The 17,482-nt window shown below is 42.6% G+C and overlaps 1 pseudogene; it reads left to right on the plus strand.

Annotated features, from left to right (window-relative positions):
- The first annotated feature begins 394 nt into the window (after nucleotides 1-394).
- Nucleotides 395-1,483, plus strand: LOC147636954 (18S ribosomal RNA; annotated as a pseudogene).
- The last annotated feature ends 15,999 nt before the right edge of the window (nucleotides 1,484-17,482 follow it).

Below are 17,482 nucleotides of genomic sequence, written 5' to 3' on the forward strand. Positions count from 1 at the left end.
TGGTGCCTTGGGACACCTAGGACCCCTCCTAGGGCACCGAGTGATCGGCCGGCCTCAGCTCTGTCGGCCCCTGGAGCTGCCCCGAGCTTGCACTGTGTCGTTTAGACGACTGTTGGCGGCTTTCTATGTAATGGGACTCTGTGCGGAAGTGCGCGCCCAGCTACCCCTCTTTGTGGCGGCGAACGTGTGGTGCTGCACAACGGCTCCCTAGTTGGTGCTTAGCCGTTTTGCATCTGCGATCGTTGGGCCGTTTCCCGTGATTGACGTGGCCCCTCCGTGGACCCCGTTCGTTTCAGGTCTGGGAGTCCCACCGGAGGTGCTCTGCCTCATAGTCGCGTCGGGAGTCGGAACACGCGGCCCTCGTGCCACTCATGTGACTGAGGATAATAGCTACCTGGTTGATCCTGCGAGTAGTCATATGCTTGTCTCAAAGATTAAGCCATGCATGTGTAAGTATAAACTCTCTTGTACTGTGAAACTGTGAATAGCTCATTAAATTAGTTATAGTTTCTTTGATGGCACCTTGCTACTTGGATAACCGTAGTAATTCTAGAGCTAATATGTGCACCAACCCCTGACTTTTGGAAGGGACGCATTTATTACATAAAAGGCCGATGTGCTCGGTAACGTAGTGAATCATGATAACTTCTCGAAACGCGCGGCCTCGGCATTGGCGATGCCTCATTTAAATTTGTGCCCTATCAACTTTCGATGGTAGGATAGATGCCTACTATGGTCGTGACGGGTGACGGAGAATTAGGGTTTGATTCCGGAGAGGGAGCTTGAGAAACGGCTACCGCATCCAAGGAAGGTAGCATGCATACAAATTACCCAATCCTGACATGAGGAGGTAGTGACAATAAATAACAATACTGGGCTTTTTCAATTCTGGTAATTGGAATGAGTACAATCTAAATCCCTTAACGAGGATCCATTGGAGGGCAAGTCTGGTGTCGGTAGCTGCGGTAATTCTAGCTCCAATAGCGTGTATTTAAGTTGTTGCAGTTAAAAAGCTTGTAGTTGGATCTCGGGGCGAGGCGAGCAGTCCGCCTCTTTTGGTGTATACTAGTCACTCCACCCTTTATGTCGGGGGTGCGCTCTTGGCATTAACTGCCTAGGATACGGATTCAGCGATGTTACTTTAAAAAATTTAGAGTGTTCAAAGCAAGCCCATGCTTTGAATACATTAGCATGGAATAACGCGATATTGTTGGTCTTCGGGACCAGAGTAATGATTAATAGGGATAGTTGGGGGCATTCATATTTCATTGTTAGAGGTGAAATTCTTGGATTTATGAAAGACAAACTAATGTGAAAGCATTTGCCAATGATGTTTTCATTAATCAAGAACGAAAGATGGAGAATCAAAGACGATCAGATACCGTCCTACTCTCAACCATAAACAATGCCGACTAGGGATTGGCGGATGTTACTGTGATGACTCTGCTAGCACCTTATGAGAAATCAAAGTTTTTGGGTTCCGCTGCGGGGTGGGGGGGTGGAGTACGGTCGCAAGGCTAAAACTTAAAGGAATTGATGGAAGGGCACCACCAGGAGTAGAGCTTGCGACTTAATTTGACTCAACACGGGGAAACTTACCAGGTCTAGACATAGTATTTGTGTTGGTGACTACACCCTTGTCGGGAGCTCTACGGGAGGCACCGACAAACGATCTCTGATTGAAGAGCTTTCTTCGCGGAAGTAAAGCTATAGGGCAACTATACTGTCCTATCGAACTAAATTTTCTAGGCTGAAAACGTATTTCGGGCGCGTCTAGACCTCTGTTTTTCAGAAAGCAGGCGATTTCAAGCACTGCGGGTAAGTCATCGATTCTTTGCAGAACTCTGTTTTAAGAACTGCAGGAAGATAGATTGGCTGTGTAGACACTGTGGGTGCTGCTGCAAAGAGGTCAACAGTTGCCATTGGGTGTATGTATGCATATTGAAGTCACTGGTTGTGACATTTGAGAGTACTACAGTACCGCTGCAGAAAATACTGCAGAAAATACAGCAGTTTGTGCAGGACAAACTAGAGTGCTATTTTTGGTAAAATTGTATGCCTGGCAAGATGTCAAATGATGGCATAACACAGATTGTGGCTGAGAAGCTTGATAAGAATAACTTCCATGCTTGGAGGTTCAGGTTGACGAATTTCTTGATGGAAAAGGGCTATTGGGACTACATAGAAGGTGAGCATGAAGAGGCACCGGAGATACCGGACATAAATCCAACTGCTGTAGATGTGAAAGAGTTTAAAGATTGGAACCAAGGAGCCAGGAAAGTTATGTATTGGCTCTCCATTAGTATACAGGACACCATGATTGGGCACATTCAGGATGCCAAGTCCCCCAAGGAGGCGTGGGACACCTTGGTAAAACTCTATGAAACAAATACCAAGGCACGTAAGATACAGTTGAAGAATGAACTTCATACTGTGGAGAAAAAGAGCATGTCTATGAATGACTATGCATTGAAGATAAAGGGTATTGTGGAATCCCTTGCATCTATTGGTGTGTCAGTAGATGATGATGATAAGGTGGAAGTCTGTCTACGTGGTCTCGGGCCACAACACAAGGCGTTCAAGACGTGTATTCAGACTCGGAAAAACATTCCCAACTTTACAGATTTGGTGTCTATGTTGATTATAGAAGAGAAGATCTTGGGTGAAGACCAACAGTCTTCACAAAACAAAAACAGTTCAGAGCAACAGGCCTTCTACACAAGTTCAGGTAGAGGACGAGGTAGAGGAGGCCGTGGACACGGTCAAGGAGGTGGCCGAACAAGTAATTAAAATTATGGCCAGCAGCAGCAGAAACAACAGTCCCAAAATACACAACAACAACATCAACAACACATAAGTGGAAGAGGCAAATTCAGAGGCAGGGGGAGTCAAAGAGGGTGTGGAAATTGGCAAAGGCAATATAATGATGCACGCGTGCTTTTATTGTGGTAAGCCTGGACATGTGCAGGTAGAATGTTATAAGAAGCAGGCTAACATGCAAAATGGGAAAGTGCAGCAGAACAACTATGCATCCTCAAGCAGAAACAATGAGGATAATGAAAGGTTGTTTGTTATGCAGCATGTCGTGAATGCCATGTCTGAAAAAATATTGAAGCAGCACAAAAAGATGATGTATGGTCTGTGGATTCAGGTGCTTCGAACCACATGACAAGTCATGGAGAGTGGTTCAAGGAGATGAAAAACCTTGAAAGACCAAGTTTTGTGGAAACAAGGGGATGACACTGCTCATCCAATTGCCCATGTTGGAGATGTGCCATTGTCTATACAGGATGGCAAAGTGAAGTACCTTGCAGATGTACTTCACGTTCCGAACATAACAAAGAATCTGCTTTCAGTTGGCCAGATGATTGAGCAGGGTTTGCATGTTCGGTTTAACCCTGATGGTTGTTATGTTGAAGACTTTAAAGACAAGTGCAGGTTGGTTGCAAAAGGCAATAGAGTGGGCAGAATGTTTACGTTGAATGTAGACATGCCTGAAATGAGTGCCGCGATGTTTGCAAATGGTTCAGGAATTGTTGCAGACACAGACATTTGGCATAAAAGAATTGGACATGTGAATGTGCAGAGAATGAAGTCTATGTAGACTAAAGGAATTGTGACAGGGCTGCCAAAATTTAAAGTGGAAGGTATGCAGAGAATATGTGAAGCATGCCAATTTGGAAAGCAAACAAAGCATGTATTTCCACGTAACAGATATGTGAGCAGAAATGCACTAGATGTTGTGCATTCAGATGTATGGGGTCCTACGAAGACCATGTCTATGGGAGGCTGCAGTATGTAACATTCATTGATGACCACACAAGGAAAGTGTGGGTATATTTCATGAAAGAAGAGAAGAGTGAGGTGTTGACTCACTTTCAGAACTTCAGAGTTTTGGTTGAAAAGCAAACATGGAAATATGTAAAGTGCCTAAGGTCAGATGGAGGGGGAGAGTACTTCTCCAATGAGTTCTCTGAATTTTTGAAGAAGAATGATATTCGAAGACAGTTTACATGCAGATACACTCCGCAGCAAAATGGAGTTGCTGAGCGAAAAAACAGGCACATTGCTGAGATTGCGCGAGCATTGATGGAAGAGAAGAATATGCCGCATAGCTATTGGGCTGAGGCTATTTCTACAGCAGTATACATCATGAACAGGACTCCAACTGCAACCATACATGATGTAACTCCAGAGGAGAGGTTTACTAGCAGAAAACCTGATTTGTCTCATCTGAAAGTTTTTGGATGCATTGCATATGTGCATGTGCCAAATGAGCTGAGAACTAAGCTAGATCCAAAAGCTGGAAAATGTGTGTTTATTGGATATTCCCTTGAGCAAAAGGGATACAAGTGTTATAACCCTGCTACACGTGAGTTGAGGGTAAGCAGGGATGTTGTCTTCGATGAGATGAGCAGCTGGTATGCTGCTGAAAAACAAGTTGTTGGGGCTGATGTGAGTGGAAGTGTGGTTGCATAGAATGCAGGTCAGCAATCACAGTCTTTGAGTGGACCAGGAGAGTCCTTATCTAGTGGGTCTGTTGATAGACCACGGAGTGGTAGGCTGCGTCATAATACCAGTCCTGCAAATGTGATTAGCACATCACGTAAAGGAAAAGAGAAAGTGGTTGAGCCCCTTAGGATGCCTGACATTTCTGCAGGGCATTCTTATGTTGATGGAGAGTCTAGTGGCTCAGATATGAGCCTTGATGAGGAGCTTGGGATCCCAGCTATGAGAACACCTGGTGTAAAGAAGGCTATGGAAGCCATGAATGAAAAGCTGCAAAGATATGGGAGAGTGAAAAACCCTGTGCAGAGGTTTACCTATGATGGTTATGTGGCACATCACTATGCATATATGGCAAAGGTTGTGCAGGTTGTAGAGCCCACATGCATTGATGAGGCTGTTGGAAATGTGTGTTGGGAGAAAGCTATGGATGAGGAGATGGATGCACTATATGGAAATGAGAATTGGGATTTAGTACAATTGCCTGAAGGCAAGAAAGCCATTGGATGCAAGTGGGTGTACAAAGTAAAACATAACAGTGATGGAAGCATAAACAGGTATAAGGCTAGGTTGGTAGCCAAAGGATATGTGCAGACATATGGCATTGATTATGAGGAAACTTTCAGCCCAGTTGCCAAGATGGCAACAGTGAGAGTTGTGATAGTAGTGGCTGCGTCAGAGCAATGGTCTTTACATCAGATGGATGTAAAGAATGCATTCTTGCATGGGGATTTGCAAGAAGAGGTGTATATGTTGCAGCCACCTGGTTATGAGGATGTGGGTCACCCCGAGCATGTTTGCAGGTTGAAGAAAGCCTTGTATGGCTTAAAACAAGCACCAAGAGCATGGTCTGACAAGATTTCTGAATATCTTGTCACTATTGGCTTTCATGTAGCTAATGCAGATTTCTCGCTGTATGTGAGACATGGTGATAGAGGGGTTGTGCTTGTTGTCATCTATGTAGATGACTTGATCATTACGGGGGACCATGATGCAGAGATCTTTGATGTAAAGATCTTGCTTAGATAGAAGTTCGAGATGAAGGATTTGGGGGAGCTCAGATATTTCTTGGGAATTGAGGTGATTAGGTCACCACATGGTATTGGATTACTGCAAAGACAGTATGGCTTGGACATGTTGTCCAAGTATGGTATGACAGGTTGTAAGCCTATTTCCATGCCATTGGATCAGAATGGCAAGTTGAGTGCAGATTCAGGAGAGATCTTGGAGGATCCTACTATGTATAGGCGCATAGTAGGAAGCTTGATCTATATGACGATCACCAGACCATATTTGAGCTATGCTGTTGGGTTGGTGAGTCAGTTTATGCAGGTTCCACGGAAACCGCATTTGGATGCATTGAGACGCATACTGAGGTATGTGAGGTCTACTTTGCATTGTGGACTATTTTATGAGACTGGGACAGAGATATGTGTACATGGGTACACAGATGCTGATTGGGCTGGTAGTATCTCAGATAGAAGATCTACCAGTGGCTTCATGTTTTCTTTGGGAGTGCTGTTGTGACTTGGAGCAGTAAGAAGCAGCCTACGGTTGCTCTATCCAGTACAGAGGCCGAGTACAGAGGAGCTGCTATGGCAGCATGTGAGGTAGCTTGGTTGAGAAAGCTACTTGCAGATTTGGGTCTATCAGTGGATAGACAAGTCATTTTCTGTGACAACATTAGTAGTATACAGTTGGCCAGGAACCCAGTTTTTCATGCTCGCACGAAGCATAGAGGTCCACTACCATTTCGTCAGAGAGAAGGTCTTGGCAGGAGACCTTGACCTTGTTTATGTCAGCAGAGAGGATCAGGTAGCTGACATCTTCACCAAAGCATTGGGTACAGAGAAGCTCCGCAGATTCAAAGCTTCACTTGGTGTACATGAGATGGAGTTGAGCTCGAGGGGGAGTGTTGAGATATCAAGCTCGTCTAGTGAGGCAGTGGACACTGATGACCCGCCTGGGGGATAGGCCCCACACTTACACCACTGGCATGGTTGGTGAGATCTTGGGTGATATGCGGCCAGTGGGATGACAGGCTGTGTGACAGCCATTCTAGAGACTGGCATCGTTATAGCGCCAGCTCATTTAGTTGGGTTCACACTATAGAGAACCCTTGTATGTATTGGTTGAGTACCTTTCATATTATGTGTACTCTTATCTTGTATATGGTGTGTTGAGTGTTGAGTGAAGAAGAAGAAGATTTTCAGCCTCTCACCTTGTGTGTTCTTTATTAGGGTTTTGTGAGTGTGTGTGTGTGTGTGCTTGCAAGAGCTCAAGCTCTCTTCCCTTGTGCATCTTTTCAGCCATAATCTTACATCAAGGAGTCATGGTAGATACACCAAAGGGTCATACATTCAAGATATCAAGCAATAGTGTCCAAAGCTACAACTTGGACGGGCGCTTGTAATGGTATGACAGAGTATTTATGGCAATTCCAGCTTTAAGAGCATGTGGTAGCAAGTTTGGATGAAGTCCTAAGTGATGTACTTCATGGATATATTATGAGAGTAGTCATTGTAATAGCATTAGGCCTCTTATAAGCCTAAATTGCCCGGTCGGCCATAGTTTAAGTAAGTGTGAACACTTATGGCCATGTATATAAGTGAATTTCTCTCATAATACAATAGACTCTCCCATTGTGCAATTGAGTCTTACTCTTGCTAATCTCTCTCCTCCCTAATGCATGCTAGTAGTGAGTGTGTGTGAGTGAAGTGAGGTGAGAGGAGGGACGATGACCCATAGTGCAACACGGCGGTGTGACAACGCTCACGGGAGACGTGGTGGAATTGCTTCTCAAGGAGTTGTAGAGCTTGGAGACCTCGAGGGTTATGAACTCGGCCATTGGAAAGATCCTCACGACCGTTGTGGTTCACTAGGTAAGCTCTTTTTGGATGTGTTTCAAGGAGCGTTAGGGTGAGCCTTAACATTTTTGGCATCGCCTGCCAGAGCTGGGGAGCCATCCCTTGGCTTTTTCCATCGTTTTGTCTCTAATCTATGCATAACCCATTTTCCATTATCTTGATTAGTAGTTTTCCATGAAAAAGATATGGACTTGATGGTGATTTGTGTTAGATTTGGTGTAGAATAGCTCTCTTTTTTGTTTTTGAAAAGAATGCTTTTTGCTTAATTTTTAGATAATTTATTGTTTTTGTTGTTGTTTGTGTGCTTTTGGTTGAAATTGTTTGGATTAGAGTGTTAGCAAGCATTAGGAGTAGCGTAATCTTTCAAAAAAAAAATTTAAACCATCAAAAAATCCTTGATTTTGACTAATTTCTCTTAATGGACTGGTTTTTATCATTAAGAGTGATTAATCTTGATCAAGAGGCTAAAAATTTAGAAATGTGTTGATTGGGGTCTAAATTGATCATTTGAGTAGTCGAAATTGGGATTTTTGAATGTTTTGAGAGCATCTAGATGCATCAAAACACCTAATCACATCAATTTTTTGATCAATTGGAGAAATTTGACTCTCTTTGCTTAATTTTGTCTTAAAAAGGAGACTATAATTAAGAGTCTAATTAATCCTCTAATTTAGATTAATTTATACAATTGTTGATGCACACAAATTAGTTTTTCCTTGCTCTATCCAATGGTGTGCTCAATTGTGTGAATTAATTAAGGATTAGTGGTTAATTAGAGTCCTTGATTAGTGTAAAAAAGAGAGATTAATGAAAGGATTAATTTTGGATTAATTCTTGATCACTTTTTTACATAACTCATTAAGGCTAATGAGCATTCATGAGTTGTCAATTTGTCCATTTTGGGAGTCATTTTTTATGAAGGGTGTAAGGTGTGTCGTTAAAGGGTTGACTTTTTTGATTCCACTTACCTTTTTTTTGGAAAAATGCCCATATTCCTTTCATTCTAAATTCAGAAAATATTCCCTCCAAAGAGGAAAATTTGTATTTCCCACTAGAGTCCAAAAAATAGCAATAAAAATAAAATAAAATTTAATTCTCACGTGAAGTCCGGTTCACGCATGAAGAGCTCTTCACGGCATGAAACAAAAGTTCACGTGGCAAAAAAAATAAATAAATAAATAAAAAATCAAAATTTAATCTTCACGTGAAGTTTGGTTCACGCGTGAAGAGTTCTTCACGGAGTGAAATAGAAGTTCACAATCAGTCAAAATAAATAAATAAATAAAAATCAAAATTTAATCTTCACGTGAAGTCTGGTTCATGCCTGTAGAATTCTTCATGTCGTGAAACAGAAGTTTACGCGGCCAAAAAAAAGGGAAAAAAATCAAAATTTAATCTTCACGTGAAGTTTGGTTCACGCATGAAGAGTTCTTCATGGCGTGATACATAATTTCACGCGTCCAAAAAAATAAGAATTAAAAAAAAATCAAAATTTGATCTTCACGTGAAGTCCGGTTCATGCGTGAAGAGTTCACGGCGTGAAATATAAGTTCTCTGGAAACCACCCCTATTTGGAGGCCCGTATCTCCTAAACTGTGTATCCAATGAAGGAGCTCTAGGGCTCATCAAAAAGCCGACATCGAGCTCTTCGACTTTGGAATTGTTCGTCCGAAGTCAAAATCAATCATTTTGGCCTCTGACCAGCAGCCTCAAAATTTGACCTGAAAATCGAGGCAAAAAACAGCCCAAAAACCACGAAAAATCGCAAAAACAGCGCAAAAACGACGATGAGTCATATTCGGGCTACTTTTTGAGGGTCTAAATTACAAAATCACGGACGGCTTAGGAAAACAAAATTGTAGTACTCCAAAAATACTACAACTCGCTCATACAGAGTTCTTCAAAATTCCTTGGAACACCCTAAAAAATGTGCTGCAAAACAAGGAAAAAATTCTCAGAATTTTTTTTTCGTCTTGAGATAGTGATGCCTCCTCTTCCATCTAGGAAGTTCCTAGCATACGCTTTTTCTAGAAAAATATCTCTAAGAGGTCGTTCATGTCTGTATAGCGCCTAAGCTAATGAGGGCAAATGGACACCCGTTTGATCCAACGAAGAGCACGCCAAGCCTCTGGAGGCTGTAACGGGATGTGGGAAAGTATTAAAAAAAACTGTGATTGCTCATTAAGGAGCATTTAGGCACTCTGACATGGCCACAATAGAGGGATTGCTTACATTACACAAGGACTGAACCCAATGGTGGCTGACATCTTCGAGCCATTGAGATCCATGCCGCCAATTCACCTCCCCATGCCATTGACCATGCCTATAACAAGCGTGTCATCGGGGTTTACACCCCCTATCACTTCAATTCCACCAGGCTTTGGCCCCTTGCCTAACATTCCCGTAAATCCTATAAGTACCAACCCTTTCCTAGATGCCCACACCTTGGATATACTGACTAGTCTAGGAAGGGGGGTGGCCCAAGGACTCAGTTAGTCTCTTCCGACAAGAGCACTCACATAGGCCTCAATGACTCATACAGAAATACGGCCGTGCAAATTTCTAAAATTATGGGCAAATACGACGAAACAACAGATCTTGTTCAATTCGTTCAACTGCTTGAACAGAGATGTGAAGTGTATCATGCGGAAGCTTTGGGAGTCTTCTTTCAGCCCTAAACACTACTGGGAAACCATCTGATGCAAAACGCAGATATAGAGAGAGTAGAGAGAGAGAGAGAGATGTGCTAGAAATTCAATATATTTCATATGGTACAAAAAGGGTACTTTGCTACAGCCCTAGGCTGCCTTCATAAAAAGGTGTAAACACCCAAAAATTTGGTCCTACTATAGGACTACTAATCTAATCCCTAGGGGATTGAATGAAAAGAATGATGAGCCTTGAGTGCCTTTTATAGGCCCTTGGGAAAAGAGAAGTGCTAGCCGACCAGCAGCAGCAGCAGTCAGCCGACCGGCTAATAAATCCCAACATGCTATTATTTGCAGCCGCCTTGCCATGTCTGGATGCCCCTTCAGTCGCCTTGGTTTCTGGTACAGCCGACCCCTCCTGGAAGCAGCTACTCTGACAGTACCCTTTTCATGTAGCCGATAGCATCCTAGTATTCTCCAAGCCCCCTCTAGCCAATCTCTGCACTCTGTGCTCCATAACCCTGGCTCTAATGGTCTTTTTCTGGTTACCTCTGCTGGAGAATCTCTAAGAATGTCCATGGCATATTCACGCACATGAAATCCCCCTCTGCTAAACTTGATGACGGGATTCCAACGTATTCTTGGATGACTGTCCAGATTTGAGCTATGCTGTTGGGTTGGTGAGTCAGTTTATGCAGGTTCCTTTGAAGCCGCATTTGGATGCATTGAGACGCATACTAAGGTATGTGAGGTCTACTTTGCATTGTGGACTATTTTATGAAACTGGGACAGAGATATGTGTACATGGATACACAGATGATTGGGCTGGTAGTATCTGAGATAGAAGATCTATTAGTGGCTTCATGTTTTCTTTGGGGAGTGCTGCTGTGACTTGGAGCAGCAAGAAGCAGCCTACGATTGCTCTATCCAGTACAGAGGCCAAGTACAACAGTGCTGCTATGGTAGCATGTGAGGTAGCTTGGTTGAGAAAGCTACTTGCAGATTTGGGTCTATCAGTGGTGGATAGAGAAGTTGTCATTTTCTGTGACAACATTAGCAGTATACAATTGGCCAGGAACCCAGTTTTTCATGCTCACACGAAGCATATAGAGGTCCACTACCATTTTGTCAGAGAGAAGGTCTTGGCACAAGAGACAGTTACCTTGTTTATGTCAACACACAGGATCAAGTAGCTGACATCTTCACCAAAGCATTGGGTAGAGAGAAGCTCCGCAGATTCAGGGCTTCGCTTGGTGTACATGAGATGGAGTTGAGCTCGAGGGAGAGTGTTGAGATATCGAGCTCATCTACTAGTGAGGCGGTGGACACTGATGACCCGCCTGGGGGATAGGCCCCACACTTACACCACTGGCATGGTTGGTGAGATCATGGGTGATATGCGGCTAGTGGGATGACAGGTTGTGTGAGCCATTCTAGAGACTGGCATAGTTATAGCGCCAGCTCATTTAGTTGGGTTCACACTATAGAGAACCCTATTATGTATTTGGTTGAGTACCCTGATGATCGTCATGTAGATCAAGCTTCCTACTATGCACCTATACATAGTAGGATCCTCCAAAATCTCTCCTAAATCTGCACTCAACTTGCCATTCTAATCCAATGGCATTGAGATAGGCATACAGCCTGTCATACCATACTTGGACAACATGTCCAAGCCATAATGTCTCTGCAGTAATCCAATACCATGTGGTGACCTAATCACCTCAATGCCCAAGAAATATCTGAGCTTCCCCTGATCCTTCATCTCAAACTTCTGTTTAAGCAAGATCTTTACATCAAAGATCTCTACATCATGGTCCCCCGTAACGATCAAGTCATCTACATAGATGACAACAAGCACAACCCCTCTATCACCGTGTCTCACATACAGCAAGAAATCTGCATTGACTACATGAAAGCTAATAGTGACAAGATATTCAGAAATCTTGTTAGACCATGCTCTTGGTGCTTGTTTTAAGCCATACAAGGCTTTCTTCAACCTGCAAACATGCTCGGGGAGTGACTCACATCCTCATAACTAGGTGGCTGTAACATATACACTTCTTCCTGTAAGTCCCCATGCAAGAATGTATTCTTTACATCCATTTGATGTAAAGAACATTGCTTTGACGCAGCCACTGCTATCACAACTCTCACAGTTGCCATCTTGGCAACTGGGCTGAAAGTTTCCTCATAATCAATGCCATATGTCTGCGCATATCCTTTGGCTACCAATCTAGCCTTGTACCTGTTTATGCTTCCATCACTGTTATGTTTTACTTTGTACACCCACTTGCATCCAATGGCTTTCTTGCCATCAGGCAATTGCACGAAATCCCAAGTCTCATTTCCATATAGTGCATCCATCTCCTCATCCATAGCTTTCTCCCAACACACATTTCCAATAGCCTCATCAATGCATGTGGGCTCTACAACCTGCACAACCTTTGCCATGTATGTATATAACCATCATAGGTAAACCTCTGCACAGGATTCTTCACTCTCCCAGATCTTCGCAGCTTTGCATTCATGGCTTCCATAGCCTTCTTTACACCAGGTGTTCTCATAGCTGGTATCCAAAGCTCCTCATCAAGGCTCATCTCTGAGCCACTAGACTCTCCATCAACATGAGAATGCCCTTCAAAAATGTCAGGCATACCAAGGAGCTCAACCACTTTCTCTTTTCCTTTATGTGTTGTACTAATCACATTTGCAGGACTGGTATTATGATGCAGCCTGCCACTCCATGGTCTATCACAACAGAACCACTTGTTGATGATTGAGGACTCTCCTGGTCCACTCAAAGACTGTGATTGCTGACTTACATTCTGTGCAACCACATTTCCACTCACATCAGCCCCAACATCTTCTTTTTTAGTAGCATACCAGCTGCTCATCTCATCAAAGACAACATCCCTGCTTACCCTCAACTCACGTGTAGAAGGGTTATAACACCAGTATTCCTTTTGCTCAAGGGAATATCCAATAAACACACATTTTTCAGCTTTTGGATCCAGCTTAGTTCTCAGCTCATCTGGCACATGCACATATGCAATGCATCCAAAGACTTTCAAATGAGACAAATCAGGTTTTCTGCTAGTAAACCTCTCCTCTGGAGTTACATCATGTATGGCTGCAGTTGGAGTCCTATTCTCATGATGTTAACTGCTATAGAAACAGCCTCAGCCCAATAGCTATGCGGCATATTCTTCTCTTCCATCAATGCTCGCGCAATCTCAACAATGTGCCTGTTTTTCTGCTCAGCAACTCCATTTTGCTGCGGAGTGTATCTGCATGTAAATTGTCTCCGAATACCATTTTTCTTCAAAAATTCAGAGAACTCATTGGAGAAGTGCTCTCCCCCTCCATTTGACCTTAGGCACTTTACATATTTCCCTGTTTGCTTTTCAACCATAACTCTAAAATTCTGAAAGTGAGTGAACACCTCACCCTTCTCCTTCATGAAGTATACCCACACTTTCCTTGTGTGGTCATCAATAAATGTCAGATAATACCTGCAGCCTCCCATAGACATGGTCTTCGTAGGACCCCATACATTTGAATGCACAACATCTAGTGCATTTCTACTCACATATCTGTTATGTGGAAATACATGCTTTGTTTGCTTTCCAAATTGGCATGCTTCACATATTTTCTGCTGTATACCTTCAACTTTAAACTTTGGCAGCCCTATCACGATTCCTTTAGTCTGCATAGACTTCATTCTTTGTATATTCACATGTCCAATCCTTTTATGCCAAATTTCTGTGTCTGCAACAATTCTTGAACCATTTGCAAACATCGCAGCACTCACTTCAGGCATGTTTACATTCAATGTAAACATTCTGCCCACTCCGTTGCCTTTTGCAACGCACTTGCCTTTAAAGTCTTTAACATAACAACCATCAAGGTTAAACCAAACCTGCAAACCCTGCTCAATCATCTGGCCAATTGAAACCAGATTCTTTGTTATGTTCGGAACATGAAGTACATCTGCAAGGTACTTCACTTTGCCATCCTGTATAGACAATGGCACATCTCCAACATGGGCAATTGGATGAGCAGTGTCATCCCCTGTTTCCACAAAACCTGGTCTTTCAAAGTTCTTCATCTCCTTGAACCACTCCCCATGACTTGTCATGTGGTTCGAAGCACCTGAATCAACGTACCATACATCATCTTTATGTGCTGCTTCAACATTTTCAGACATGGCATTAATGACATGCTGCATAACAAACAACCTTTCATTATCCTCATTGTTATTGCTCGAGGATGCATAGTTGTTTTGCTCCAATTTTCCATTTTGCATGTCAGCGTGCTTCTTATAACAATCTGCCTGTTCTGGATTTTTGAGCTCTCACAAAACAGAGAAAAGCAAGTCGGAAATTGATGCATTTAGAGTGAGTTTTTGGCCAAAATCCAACCATTGATGGATTGCACACATGCCTAGGTGTGTTGGGGACTCAAACCCATCATCAAATAGTACTTCAAACCTTCCCAAATCACTGTAGAGCAGGCGGCGCAGCCAGCACAGAGAAAACAGAGTATTTTTTTTCACTATTTTGGTACGAGGAGATCGATTCCTACTTGGTTAGTTGATATCTTCCACAATTTCTTTAGCAATTGGATGCTATACACATTGGAGAAGAGGGATATGTGATTGGATTGATGAATTATGCCTAATTGAGCTGGGAATGAGCTGATTAAACAGGCTGTCCACTGGTTGCAGAGAAACAGAGTAATTTTAATTGAGCAATTAATCTTTGGTCTTATACAATTGGACAAATTCTTCTTACATGGCGTTGATGGACACTATTGCTAAGCTAATGAATGCCTGGTTACTCAATTTGGACAAATATTGAAGAAATTAGAGCCAAATTACTACTGGTTTTTCTGGTTTTTCCCAAAACAGAGAAAGGGGTTTTCAAAAATTGATATGTACACATGTCAGATGGTATTGATACTCTACATTGAGGTTGTTTAGGTGTCAATGCAAGTTGCCCATACTTTATTGCACCACTACATTGTGATTTGGAGCCGTGGAAGCACATCAAAATAGGGTATCTCGGACTGCGTGAGTCAGTTCATCTTGGATGCATACAGGTTGATTTTCTACATCAAATTTGGAGTTTGTTGGCTACCTTAGAGTATCTGGAACATTCATTGGAGTGTGGTTGAGCTAAGGAAGGCTCATTTACAGATTTGAGGTGTGCAGAAGGTGTCTGCATTGAGCAAACATGTCGGATAATCCAGTTCAGATTGTTGGTGAAAAGCTGGATAGGAAGAACTTCCAGGCATGGAAGTACAGCATAAAGAGTTTCTTGAAAGGAAAAGGATTTTGGAATCTCATTACAGGTGCTGAGCCTAAGCCTGAGCTACCTCGACAACCTACACAACAGCAGCTTATTACTCATAAGCAATGGTCAGAGAGAGCATTCAAAGTGCTGCATTATCTGTCTATATGTATTTCTGATGCTATGCTCATACACATACAGGATGCTGAGAATCCCAAAGATGCATGGGATACTTTGGTCAAGATGTTTGATACAGATACGAGTGCTCGCAAGTCTCAGTTGCGACAGCAGATACACAATGTGAAAAGGAATAAAAGGAGCATACATGATTATGTGCAAGAAATAAAGAAGTTTGCAAATGCATTGGCCACAATAAATGCCCCCATGCCTGATGATGATTTGGCGGATATTACCTTGCGTGGTCTTCGCAAGGAATATAAATCTTTTGATACATCTATCTCAGTGAGGAGTACAGGTTTACCAGATTTTGATGAGTTGGTTTCACTCTTGCTGGTTGAGGAAATCAAACTCAGTGATTCATTTCTGGATGCATCTACTAGTAGCCATGATGATGGCAGAAATCAGGCTTTCTACTCACAGAGAGGCTTTAGAGGCAGGGGGAGATTCACATCATGTGGACGTGGTGGTAATGGTCGTGGATGGCAGGACAGGTCTCCACAACAAAATTTTCAGCCTTCATATGTGCTCGAGGTGGTCGTGGATATACCCCTCAAAGAGGCAGAGGTAACCCCGGTGGTAGAGGACGTTGGCAAGGCCAACAAAAACTCTATGCAAGATGTTGAATGCCATTATTGTGGGAAATATGGTCATATGGCGAGAGATTGTTTTCACAAACAGAATGATTTGAGAGGGGGTAGAGCACAACGTGGTGGTCATTATGGTGGAAATTATGCACAACATGGTGGTGGAAATTATGCATCAAGCAGCAATGATGGCACTGCAAATCATTTGTTCGCCATGAAACATGTTGTTGGATCAATGATGACAAATGCTGAGAATGATGATACATGGTATATGGATTCTGGAGCATCAAACCATATGACATGTCATGGAGAATGGTTTGAGCATATGAAGCCTATGGATGTCAAAGGCTATGTGGAAACAGGAGATGATACCCAGCATGTCATTACACATGTTGGAAGTGTACCATTGGTCATGCACAATGGTCAAACAAAGTCTATGTCTGATGTATTGTACGTGCCTTCTATCACAAAGAGCTTGGCCTCAGTTGGTCAAATGGTGGAACAGGGATTACAAGTTCGTTTCAACGAGCATGGTTGCTTTGTTGAGGATTTTAAACATGGATGTAGAGTCATTGTTGCTAAAGGAAAGAAAAAAGGCAAATTGTTTAAGCTGGATGCTGGAATTCCTGAGCTAAAATCAGCCATGTTCTCTAAGAGTAGAAATGTGGTATAGGACATTGATATGTGGCATAAGAGGATTGGACATGTCAATATACAGAGATTAAAGAACATGCAAACAAGAGGCATTGTCAGTGGATTGCCTAGATTCAAATATGATGGAAATATGCATGTTTGTGAAGCCTGTCAGTTTGGAAAGCAGGCAAGGTTGAGGTTTCCTAGAGAAGGAAATATGAGTAGCAGGCCACTTGAGATCGTACATAGTGATGTATGGGGTCCTGCACAAAACCCATCTATCAAAGGCAGTTTATACTATGTGACATTTATAGATGATTTCAGCAGGATGACATGGATATACTTTTTGAGAGAGAAGAGTGAAGTGTTGGAAAAGTTCATGGATTTCAAAGCTTTTGCAGAAAAGCAATATGGCTGTTGGATTAAATGTTTGAGAACAGATGGAGGTGGTGAATATACCTCGAAGGCTTTTGAGCATTTCTTGAGGAAGCATGGAATAAGAAGACAGTTGACTTGCAGGTATACACCTCAGCAGAATGGTGTGGTGGCTGAGAGAAAGAATAGAGTCATATGTGAAGTAGCAAGGGAGATGCTCAATGAAAAGAGCATGCCAGATTACTATTGGGCAGAAGCATGTGCTACAGCAGTGTATATATTGAACAAAACACCTACAGCAGCCATTCATGGAAGCACGCCAGAGATGCAGCTTACAGGTTACAGGCCAGACATTGGACACCTTAAAGTTTTTGGATGTATAGCTTATGTACATG

This window comes from Cibotium barometz, chromosome 7 (genome assembly GCF_041138505.1).
Source record: "Cibotium barometz isolate CiBa-2024 chromosome 7, ASM4113850v1, whole genome shotgun sequence".
Lineage (NCBI taxonomy): Eukaryota > Viridiplantae > Streptophyta > Polypodiopsida > Cyatheales > Cibotiaceae > Cibotium > Cibotium barometz.